This window comes from Myxine glutinosa, chromosome 12, assembly GCF_964187855.1.
Source record: "Myxine glutinosa chromosome 12, kmMyxGlut1.1, whole genome shotgun sequence".
Taxonomy (NCBI): Eukaryota; Metazoa; Chordata; class Myxini; order Myxiniformes; family Myxinidae; genus Myxine; species Myxine glutinosa.
The window spans coordinates 51,574,729-51,587,013 of NC_136272.1; the positions used below are offsets into that span (position 1 = coordinate 51,574,729).

Below are 12,285 nucleotides of genomic sequence, written 5' to 3' on the forward strand. Positions count from 1 at the left end.
GCTAACCTGTTATATTCCCATCTGAACTTCTGTTAGTAGGCTTGTTAGTTAACCTGTTAATGTTCCCATCTGAACTTCTGTTAGTAGGCTTGTTAGCTAACCTGTTATATTCCCATCTGAACTTCTGTTAGTAGGCTTGTTAGTTAACCTGTTAATGTTCCCATCTGAACTTCTGTTAGTAGGCTTGTTAGTTAACCTGTTAATGTTCCCATCTGAACTTCTGTTAGTAGGCTTGTTAGCTAACCTGTTATATTCCCATCTGAACTTCTGTTAGTAGGCTTGTTAGTTAACCTGTTAATGTTCCCATCTGAACTTCTGTTAGTAGGCTTGTTAGTTAACCTGTTAATGTTCCCATCTGAACTTCTGTTCGTAGGCTTGTTAGTTAACCTGTTATATTCCCATCTGAACTTCTGTTAGTAGGCTTGTTAGTTAACCTGTTAATGTTCCCATCTGAACTTCTGTTAGTAGGCTTGTTAGTTCACCTGTTAATGTTCCCATCGGAACTTCTGTTAGTAGGCTTGTTAGTTAACCTGTTATATTCCCATCTGAATCTCTGTTAGTTAACCTGTTATATTCCCATCTGAACTTCTGTTAGTAGGCTTGTTAGTTAACCTGTTAATGTTCCCATCTGAACTTCTGTTAGTAGGCTTGTTAGTTAACCTGTTAATGTTCCCATCTGAACTTCTGTTAGTAGGCTTGTTAGCTAACCTGTTATATTCCCATCTGAATCTCTGTTAGTTAACCTGTTATATTCCCATGTGAACTTCTGTTAGTAGGCTTGTTAGTTAACCTGTTATATTCCCATCTGAATCTCTGTTAGTTAACCTGTTATATTCCCATCTGAACTTCTGTTAGTAGGCTTGTTAGTTAACCTGTTAATGTTCCCATCTGAACTTCTGTTAGTAGGCTTGTTAGTTAACCTGTTAATGTTCCCATCTGAACTTCTGTTAGTAGGCTTGTTAGTTAACCTGTTATATTCCCATCTGAATCTCTGTTAGTTAACCTGTTATATTCCCATGTGAACTTCTGTTAGTAGGCTTGTTAGTTATCCTGTTATATTCCCATCTGAATCTCTGTTAGTTAACCTGTTATATTCCCATCTGAACTTCTGTTAGTAGGCTTGTTAGCTAACCTGTTATATTCCCATCTGAACTTCTGTTAGTAGGCTTGTTAGTTAACCTGTTAATGTTCCCATCTAAACTTCTGTTAGTAGGCTTGTTAGTTAACCTGTTAATGTTCCCATCTGAACTTCTGTTAGTAGGCTTGTTAGCTAACCTGTTATATTCCCATCTGAACTTCTGTTAGTAGGCTTGTTAGTTAACCTGTTAATGTTCCCATCTGAACTTCTGTTAGTAGGCTTGTTAGTTAACCTGTTAATGTTCCCATCTGAACTTCTGTTAGTAGGCTTGTTAGCTAACCTGTTATATTCCCATCTGAACTTCTGTTAGTAGGCTTGTTAGTTAACCTGTTAATGTTCCCATCTGAACTTCTGTTAGTAGGCTTGTTAGTTAACCTGTTAATGTTCCCATCTGAACTTCTGTTCGTAGGCTTGTTAGTTAACCTGTTATATTCCCATCTGAACTTCTGTTAGTAGGCTTGTTAGTTAACCTGTTAATGTTCCCATCTGAACTTCTGTTAGTAGGCTTGTTAGTTCACCTGTTAATGTTCCCATCGGAACTTCTGTTAGTAGGCTTGTTAGTTAACCTGTTATATTCCCATCTGAATCTCTGTTAGTTAACCTGTTATATTCCCATCTGAACTTCTGTTAGTAGGCTTGTTAGTTAACCTGTTAATGTTCCCATCTGAACTTCTGTTAGTAGGCTTGTTAGTTAACCTGTTATATTCCCATCTGAATCTCTGTTAGTTAACCTGTTATATTCCCATGTGAACTTCTGTTAGTAGGCTTGTTAGTTATCCTGTTATATTCCCATCTGAATCTCTGTTAGTTAACCTGTTATATTCCCATCTGAACTTCTGTTAGTAGGCTTGTTAGCTAACCTGTTATATTCCCATCTGAACTTCTGTTAGTAGGCTTGTTAGTTAACCTGTTAATGTTCCCATCTAAACTTCTGTTAGTAGGCTTGTTAGTTAACCTGTTAATGTTCCCATCTGAACTTCTGTTAGTAGGCTTGTTAGTTAACCTGTTATATTCCCATCTGAACTTCTGTTAGTAGGCTTGTTAGTTAACCTGTTATATTCCCATCTGAATCTCTGTTAGTTAACCTGTTATATTCCCATCTGAACTTCTGTTAGTAGGCTTGTTAGTTAACCTGTATATTCCCATCTGAATCTCTGTTAGTTAACCTGTTATATTCCCATCTGAACTTCTGTTAGTAGGCTTGTTAGTTATCCTGTCACGTTGCCGATTGTCGTTCTCCTTTCCTGTATATATTTACAACCGGGAACATACATTTTAACTTGAAAAATATAGACACTTGAAGGACTGGAAAACTACAAGCATTTATGTCTCAGCATGGAATATTGCATAAAAATTCCAAAACTACAAAGTGTCTGAAAATTAAAGCCCGTCCGCATCCATTTATATTCGGACATCTTCTACTTCCGTATGCTAAACATGACGAAAACAGTTTTAAAAAACATGAAATTGCCGATTTTATGCAGCCTTAACCTTTGAGATTTTGATCTAAAAAGATAATCAGCTTCTAGCTTTTGATTGGTTAACCAATTATGTGACCCTATAGGCAAATTCTTTACATTTCAGGCCAATCAGGTGAAAATTGGTGTTTTTATGCAACCTTGACCTTTTCATCTCAAAAGATAATCAGCTTCTAGCTTTTGATTAGTGAACAATTTGGAGACCCAATATGCAAATTCTTTACATTTCAAGTCAATAGGGTGAAAATTGCCGATTTTATACCACCTTGACCTTTGACCTTTTGATTTAAAAAAATCAGCTTCCAGCTTTTGATTCGTGAACCAATTTAGTGACCCAATATGTAAATTCTTTAAATTCCAGGTCAATCGGATGAAAATTGAAGATTTTATGTGACGCTGACCTTTGACCTTTTGACAAAATTATTAATTTGCCTTCTTCCTATTCTCATATTAATCTTTGTCGAAAATTTGATGAAAAAACAAATTGTAAATTGAAATTTCAGGTCAATTGGATGAACATTGATGATTTTAGGTGATGCTGACCTTTGACCTTTTGACAAAATTATTAATTTGTCTTCTCCATAATTATCAAAATAAGGTTTTGTTGAAAATTTGATGACAAAACTCAAATGGTTTAAAAAAAAGTCACGGTGTCCTTTGCGAAGAGTAGTGAGCTATCACCGGCACCACAGGCAAATTACAAATTCCTGCACTAACCTGCAGAGGGCATCAGTGGCACAGCCATTCCCTCAGCCAATGATGCCACCCCACAGCCTTATGCTGCATTCGGAAGAAGAAAACACACCGAATTGAGAACTGTCTGAACTGAGCAATGTGCCACTCAAGTATAAGTAAACAGGATAAAGTTATAATTAGTATCTAGGAATTGCTGTGCATGTTTTGGTCACTTTATCCTCCTCCATACTGAACCTGCGCACTCACAAATCTTCCCTTTAAGGCCACTAGGAGGCCTCATCGCAGTGTACATGGTGGTCTTTAAGGTCCCGCCTGGAGATAGCCGTTAAAGCCTCTTCATAACCGTTATGGTCTTAAGTGACCTTTAAGGCCTCGAGGTGATCTCTTACAGTCACGTGAAAAAGTAAGTACACCCCATGTAAAGTTTTGACTTTTTCAACATATTTCAACATACAGCTATTTGATCTTCATTTCAACAATATTGATAGATAAAGGTGATATAATACAACAAATATCATGAAACATTTACATTTTGTAGTTCATTGTATAATTTAAATAAACATAAATGCAAATTTCGCATGTGGAAAAAGTAAGTACACCCTTGGCTCTAATAGGTGGTATTGCCCCCTTTGGCAGAAACAACCTCAAGTAGGCGTTTCTTATAACTGTCTGCCAGTCTCTGACATCGACTGGAATAAATTTTTGCCCACTCCTCTATGCAGAATTCTTTCAGCTGTGCGATGTTTGAGGGGTTTCTTGCATGCACAGCTCGTTTCAAACCCCCCCCCACAACATCTCGATGGGATTTAGATCCGGGCTTTAACTTGGCCATTCCGGAACCCTCCATTTCTTTCTTTTCAGCCATTCCTTGGTGGATTTACTGGTATGTTTAGATGTTTAGGGTCATTGTCATGTTGCAAGGTCCACCTTCGGTTGAGCTTCAACTTTCCGACAGATGGCCTCACATTATCCTCAAGCACCCTCTGGTACAATGAAGAACTCATCGTGGATTCTATGATGGTGAGCTGCCCAGGCCCTGATGCAGCAAAGCTGCCCCAAACCATAATATTTCCACCACCATGCTTTACAGTTGGTATCAGGTTCTTGTGGTCAAATGCTGTCTTTGGTTTTCGCCAAACATGTCTTCTGGTACTGTGACCAAATAGCTCTACCTTTGACTCATTGTTCCAGAAGTGCTGGTCTTTGCCTAGGTGTTCATTGGCAAACTTTAGTCTTGCCCTAATGTTCTTTCTGGACAGAAAAGGCAAACTTTGGTCTCCTGGCACACCTCCCATGTAGATCAAATTTGTGCAGCCTCTTTCTAATGGTAGACTCGTGCACTTTGACATCAACAGTGGCAAGAGCTACCTGTAGGTCCCGTGATGACATTCTGGGGTTCTTAGAGACTTCTTTCAGCATCTTGCGGTCTGCTCTTGGGCTGAACTCGCTGGGGCGGCCTGGCCTGAACAAGTTGGCAGTTGTTTGGAATCTTCTCCACTTGTAGATGATCTTCCGGACAGTCGAATGATTGATTTCAAATTGTTTGGAGATCTTTTTAAATCCCTTCCCAGACTCGTAGGCATCTATAACCTTCTTTCTGAAGGCCTCAGAGAGCTCTTTTGATATAGGCATGATGACGCCACACACTTCAACAACAAAGAGCAAACCAAACTAAATGTCTGAGGTTTAAATAAGACAGGTTCCTCCAAGATCCTCTCTAACGATGTACTAATCATTTGCACCTGAGCTGGTGCACCTGATTCTAATTTTAGGTATTTGAAGTAGTGATAAATGTATGGGTGTACTTACTTTTTCCACATGCGAAATTTGCATTTATGTTTATTAAAATTATACAATGGACTACAAAATGTAAATGTTTCATGATATTTGTTATATTATATCACCTTTATCTATCAATATTGTTTAAATGAAGATCAAATAGCTGTATGTTGAAATATGTTGAAAAAGTCAAAACTTTACATGGGGTGTACTTACTTTTTTACGTGACTGTACATACAAGGCCGATGATTGTCCAAAATTTGTTTTGAGCCTGTATGACTGGAATACAATTCTCTGCCTGAGCGAACTATGTCTACATTAAAACATCCTTTCCCTATAATGCAAATTGTTATCACCAGCACCCTGAACAAATTACAAATTCCTTCCCTTTCAGTCAAATGTCAGGCCAGGCCATCCGGTTCGTGAAAGATTTTGGCCAATGACATTTATTGGCCAACCTGAAAAGAATAATGCGTTAACCTGATTGCCTGCACCACCTGAAACAAAATGGCCAGGAAACAATGGCAGCCATTCTTTGTAGATTACGAGAAGATATTGCTTACACAAATGTAAGCAGCGGAGTTTCAAAATCCCAACTAAGTCCTATAGAATACGTGAGTTTCAAAATGACACAAGGATGCATCGTCTTTCCAATTAAATAAATCACCAAGCCTGCCATGTTCACAGGAGGCATTCCCTCAAGGTTAAAAGTCGATTCAGTGCTAGCGATCTGTCGGGGTTTGTGTCGCACATGCCCATCCTGTCCACCCGAGCCTTGCAACAGCCCACATGGTCGGGAGTTTGTAGTACAAGCAGCTGCCTGCACAGCTATCGAAGAAAGTTATCCAAGTCTTTCCTTGCACGGAACACTTTCTTTCAGGTACTTATCAAAGTACTTTCAGCTTATTTTAGAAGCTTTGTGAGCCATTTCAGGTAACAATCCTCATCTTGCACACACGATATACAGGGTGTTCAACAAAGACCCGGAAAACTGTCGTTGTAAATATATTTAGAACCACAAATAATATAACGATACCCTTTGGTTCATATGATACAGAAACTCTAAGTTTTCTGCACACCATCAAAACACTACAATGTGAGCTCCGTTTGTTGCGTGCAGGACATCAAGGTGGTACACAGGTTCTTGCCATGTTCGCTTCAGCATGTTTCCGTCCACCAGTGCACATGCAGCTGTGATCTGAGAACGAAGATCCTGCAGGTTTGCCACCTTGGTGTTGTAGACAACATCTTTGACAAAGCCCCCTAGGAAAAAAAATCAAGGGGTGTTATGTCTGGTGATCGTGGGGGGCAGGCGGTTGGTCCGTCTCAGCCAATCCGGCGACCTGTAAATTTTTCATGCAGGAAGGCTCGAACAACTAAGGCCAATGTGGGGTAACGCCATCCTGTTGAAAAATTATATTGCAGGTCTTCATTCTGTGGGAAGGTGAATCCTTCAAACATGTTCATGTAAATTGTTGAGGTCACTGTATCCTCCCCAAAGAAAAACGGACCCACCACGCGGTCATGGAGAAGGCCACACCACACATTGACCTTTGGACTGTCGTGCTTGTGTTCAATGACCACGTGGGGGCTTTCAGAGCGCTAGGTCCTCACATTGTGCTGGTTGACTTTCCCTGGTACATGAAAGCAAACTTCGTCTGTGAACATGACCTTTTTTAGGTAATCTTCGTCATCCTCTATGAGATTGAGCATTTCCAAGGCAAACGCCTTGCGTTTGAATCCGTCATTTGGTTTGAGTTTCTGCAGAATCTGAACCTTATAGACATAAAGCTTCAGTCTTTATGAAAGATCCTATGTACAGTGGTGGCTGCTAGTCCCAGTTCTCTGGATGGGTGTCGGATTGATTTTCTGGGACTTTGTTGAAATGATTCACACACTCGTTCAAAGGTCAATTCTAGGTTCCAGTGCCCCACAGGCACTGGCATAGTCAGGAATTTATATGGGGGCCATACGAAAGAGCTCAAAACTTCCCCAGCATGATCAGCAGCAGAGGTGAGCTCCCCTACTCTTTCTGAAGAACACCATGGGATCTTTAATGTCCGCCAACTAATGCTGGCTGACGGGACGACTATTTAACGTCCATCCGAGGGACGGAACGCACATTGATGAATCACACTGCCTGTGAAACACCAGAGATGACCATTTATACCTGGGTCAGGATTCAAACCCAGGAAAGACAGCTTGGAGGTGACGTGTGCGTACCTCGAAGCCATCCTGCCAACCCAACACACTCGCTGAGGCCTCTCACCATATTGTACACCGCACCTTTGCTATGCCATCTCCAGGCGCTGCGTAACGTCATTGCCGGGCACCGTAGGGGGCTCGGCAATGACGCACGCTGTTAGGGATTACTCAGTTTTCACTCTGGTTGTTTTCTTGCTTTCTTGTTACTTGCAAAATCGAAGATTTTGTCACGAAGATTCATCGTCACGAAACTTCAACAAATGGTAGAGTTGGTCATAAGCAAGAAGCCTATTGTTTTTGGGGTCAAAAGGTCAAAAGGTCAACATAGGCCAAAGGTCACCAACTTTGCCAAATTTCTAAAATCCTCAATTTTCATCTGATTGACTGGAAATTTGAAGAGGACTTGCATATCTGGTCACTGAATTCAACCACCAAGTATATTTGAGGTCAACATAGGCCGAATTTCTAAAATCCTCAATTTTCATCCAATTGACTTGAAATTTGAAGAGGACTTGCATACCTGGTCACTGAATTCAACCACAAATTATATTTTCGGTGAATATAGGCCAAAAGGTCAACATAGGACAAATTTCTAAAATCCTCAATTTTCATCCAATTCCACGAAATTTGAAGAGGACTTGCATATCTGGTCACTGAATTCAACCACCAGCTATTTTTGAGGTCAACATCGGCCGAATTTCTAAAATCCTCAATTTTCATCCAATTCACTTGAAATTTGAAGAGGACTTGCATATCTGGTCACTGAATTCAACCACCAAGTATATTTGAGGTCAACATAGGCCGAATTTCTAAAATCCTCAATTTTCATCCAATTGACTTGAAATTTGAAGAGGACTTGCATACCTGGTCACTGAATTCAACCACAAATTATATTTTCGGTGAATATAGGCCAAAAGGTCAACATAGGACAAATTTCTAAAATCCTCAATTTTCATCCAATTCCACGAAATTTGAAGAGGACTTGCATATCTGGTCACTGAATTCAACCACCAAGTATTTTTGAGGTCAACATAGGCCGAATTTCTAAAATCCTCAATTTTCATCCAATTGACTTGAAATTTGAAGAGGACTTGCATACCGGGTCACTGAATTCAACCACAAATTATATTTTAGGTGAATATAGGCCAAAAGGTCAACATAGGCCAAATTTCTAAAATGATCAATTTTCATCCGATTTACTTGAAATTCTAAGAGGATTTGCATATATGGTCACTGAATTCAACCACCAGCTATTTTAAGGTCAACATAGGCCAGGTTTCAAAAATCCTCAATTTTCATCCGATTGACTTGAAAATTGAACAGCATTTGCACATTGAGTCACTAAATAGGGAAAGTAACTATTTTTGAGGTCCAAAGTTCAAAGGTCAACTCAAAGTCAATTTTCCAAAATCATCATTTTTCATCTGAAAAATCGTCACTTTTCTTCCTTTTGACCCGAGCTTTGATCAAGATTGTCAATTTTAATATTGATGAAATGGACAATTTGCTGTATCAATGGAATTTTTTTTCTTGGAGATTGGGGGGGGGGGGGGGGGGGGGGTGAATTTTGCAAGTGTCGTGCTCTTTTGCAAGTTTTGCAAGACATGACGTCTTCTTGTTTGTTTGTCCGGACGATATCTCAGTCATCCTTTGAGCTAGGAAACTGAAATTTCGGCACAATAGTGAGCAAGTACTTTGTAAAAAACAGTATTTTTTGTTTTTTGATTAATCAATTAATTGATGATTTATTTAATTATTAGCGATTAATTATTAGGAAGGAGACAAACCTGTCTCCTTCCTCCAAATCCTGGTGGCGTCTGGTCAAATCCGTTTCCGGTGTTTGTTCCCCCTCCATCCCCTCCCTTACCTCAAATGGCCACACAGCTGACATCGCACGTGACAAAGCCGAATGCCTCAACTCTGTGTTTGCCTCAAAATCCTTAGTCCCAAACCCATCTCTCTCTGTTCCCACCTTTCCCAGTCGAACCCAACTGCTCCTGGACTCTGTGTCCTTCTCTCCTGACAAGGTGGAGGAGTTTTTGTCAAACCTCGACTCTGATTCTGCAACTGGACCAGACGGCATCAGCCCACGGGTCCTAAAATCCTGCTCTGCCGCTCTATCTCACCCTCTCTCTGTTCTTTTCACCCTATCTTTTGCTCAAGGTCATCTGCCAGCATCCTGGAAATCAGCTAACATTACCGCTTTACACAAAAAAGGTACAAAAACAGGTCCTTGCAACTACAGACCAATCAGCCTGCTCCCAATTATCAGCACAGTCATGGAATCCATCATTGCTTCGGATATGAAATCTTTCCTCTTCTCCAATGGCTTGATCTCTGATCATCAATTTGGTTTCAGACCAGGTCACTCTACTCTGGACATGCTGCTTCTGCTGTCTCAACAATGGATGGAGGTCCTCAATGCCAAACAGGAAATCAGAGCTGTCTCCCTTGACATATCACGTGCCTTCGATACGGTCTGGCACCCAGCTCTGCTCACCAAACTCTCCTCCTATGGTATCCATGGAAATCTCCATGCATGGCTTGCAGACTTCCTCTCTGGTCGTAGTCAACGTGTGGCCCTGAATGGATTTCTCTCATCTCCCCTTCCTGTTCAGGCTGGAGTTCCCCAAGGCAGTGTGCTGGGCCCTGTGCTTTTTCTGGTCTTTATCAATGATCTCTCCGACTCTCTGGAAAATCCTCTCTATCTCTTTGCTGATGACTCCACTCTCTGCCGCTCCATTCCTCTTCCCTCAGATCGGCAGTCTGCAGCCTCCTCACTCTCTGAAGACCTGGACAAAATCACAGACTGGTCAAACAAGTGGAACATGTCTTTCAATCCTGACAAATCTCACTCTCTTACTATGTCTCTCCGAAAAGATCGACTGGACAACCCTCCCATCTACTTTCTCAACAATCCTCTCCAAGAAGTTCTGTGGCTCAAGCTTTTGGGTCTCACTATCTGCCATGATCTTTCTTGGGAAAACCACATTTCCAAGCTGGCCTCCAAAGCCAGTCGCCGACTGGGCATCCTCCGTCGTGCGAAGTCCTTCCTCGGCACACCTGAGCTCCTCACCACATACAAGGCTTTCATCCGCAGCTCAATGGAATACTGTTCTCCCCTATGGGCTGGTGCTCCTGCCTCACACCTGGCTCGGCTTCACGCTGTTGAATCCAAAGCTTTCAAAATCATTGGAATCTCCCACGATGAAGCTATCTCTGAGGGCCTTTCACTCACTCACCGCAGGCAGGTAGGTGGTCTTTCTGTCTTCTACCGACTCCTCTCCGGCCTTGCTCCCCCAGCTCTCTCTGTGCTCTGTCCCCCAAATATTCCTACAGTTCGCACAAGATCTGCCAGCAAGCCTCTGATGGTTAAACTGCCGAAATCTCGGCTCTCTGCTCACCTTCACTCCTTCATTCCTCTTTTCTCCCGCCTCTGGAACAAACTCCCACACTCCCTTCAATCCCACTCCTCCCTCCAGGTCTTTAAAACAGCTGTTCACCACCATCTCTTATCTTCCCCCATCCAAAACGATGATCTTTTCTACCCCCACTAATTCACCCCAGATCCACCTTGTTTGAAATTCCAACTTCTTTCCTGGAAGTCCTGGCAGTGTCCATATGTTTATACCTCTTCCACCCCCCCCCCCCCCGCTTCACATGCCTCCCCCCCGAAGCCCTCTCCCTCCCACAGATCTCTCCATGTCTCCATGTCTCTCAGTCCCTGCTCTCAAATGTTGTGTTTGTGTCCTTCCCCCTCTCTCCCCATCTTGTCTACCGCTCCCGATGTTATTTGTTTTATGTGTCTGTTTGTCTTTCTGTGTGATTAATGTTCGCTCTTTCACGAGCCTCGATCTTGTATACAAAAAAAACAAACAAAAAAAAAATTAAGTACTTAAGCGATTAAGTGTACTTATACATTTCCTTTCTCTTCTAGCCATTAACTCAGGCACCTTTTGAGTTAGGAAGCTGTTATTTGGACATGCCAATGACCAAGTGATTTGGCTGCAAAGGCTATTTTTGATTTATTGATTAATCAATGAATTAATTAATCGATTAATTGTTTAATTATTCGATTAATGACTAAAAAATTTTTTTTTTTTACTTACAGATTCTGATGAAATGGTCGTGGTTTATATGTTCTATTAGCGAATTGATTAACTATTTAATTTTTTTATGATTATTATTTATTTATTTCCATTATTAATCATTTATTTATTTTCTTTCTCGTCTGAGCAATATCTCAGGCACATTTTGAGCTGGGAAGCTGATATTTGGACATGACAATGACCGAGTGATTTGGCTGTAAAGGGTATTTTTGATTTAGTGATTAATTAATTAATCGATTAATTATTTAATTATTCGATGAATGACTTAATTAATTATTTTTTTTATTAATGTCTTATTTAATTACATTTCTAAAAGATTCATCTTCGGATGAAGCACTAATGGTTTAGTTATGCTATTAGCCAATTGATTAAGAAAATATTTTGTGATAATCTTTTATTGATTTTAATTATACAATTATTTAACTCGGCCTCGTCCTGCGCGAGACATCTACATATGATCGGCACGTAATTACGGAGGAAACAATCTACAAGAAATAAAAAAAAGTTTGATGAAAATAGTGAAATACAGGAGGGATTGTGGGTGGAAGAGACAAACACCTTAATGAACCACCTACACATACCATTGGCTCTCCTGAAATGTTCGAGTACCTTCAGCAACAGGTGAAGCTTTCCGTTGATTTACATTCGAGAGATTCAATTGTACCCCCAGCGAGGCTCGAAGCAACTCCGGCTCTTGGCAGGTGCTTTGCTCCCATTGGCTCTCGGCTCGGAATTGGACCTGAATAACGCAATCGTGAACTCCATCAATACAAACCGTACAAACCGTCTCAGTTACAATTTTGACAAATGTCATTGAAATTTTTTTTTTTAAATGTTTTTATCTCTACATCATCTTTCATACGGGTCAGTTATAAATTTT

General features: G+C 40.6%; 1 protein-coding gene across 1 annotated transcript in view; it reads right to left on the reverse strand.

Moving 5' to 3' along the window:
* LOC137437821 (transcription factor EC) overlaps positions 1–12,285 on the reverse strand; it is a 244,658-nt gene that overhangs the window by 195,750 nt on the left and 36,623 nt on the right. The window contains exon 3 of the mRNA XM_078766816.1: positions 12,015–12,144. The gene's annotated coding sequence lies outside the window, so the exon portion shown is untranslated. The remainder of the gene's footprint in view (positions 1–12,014; positions 12,145–12,285) is intronic.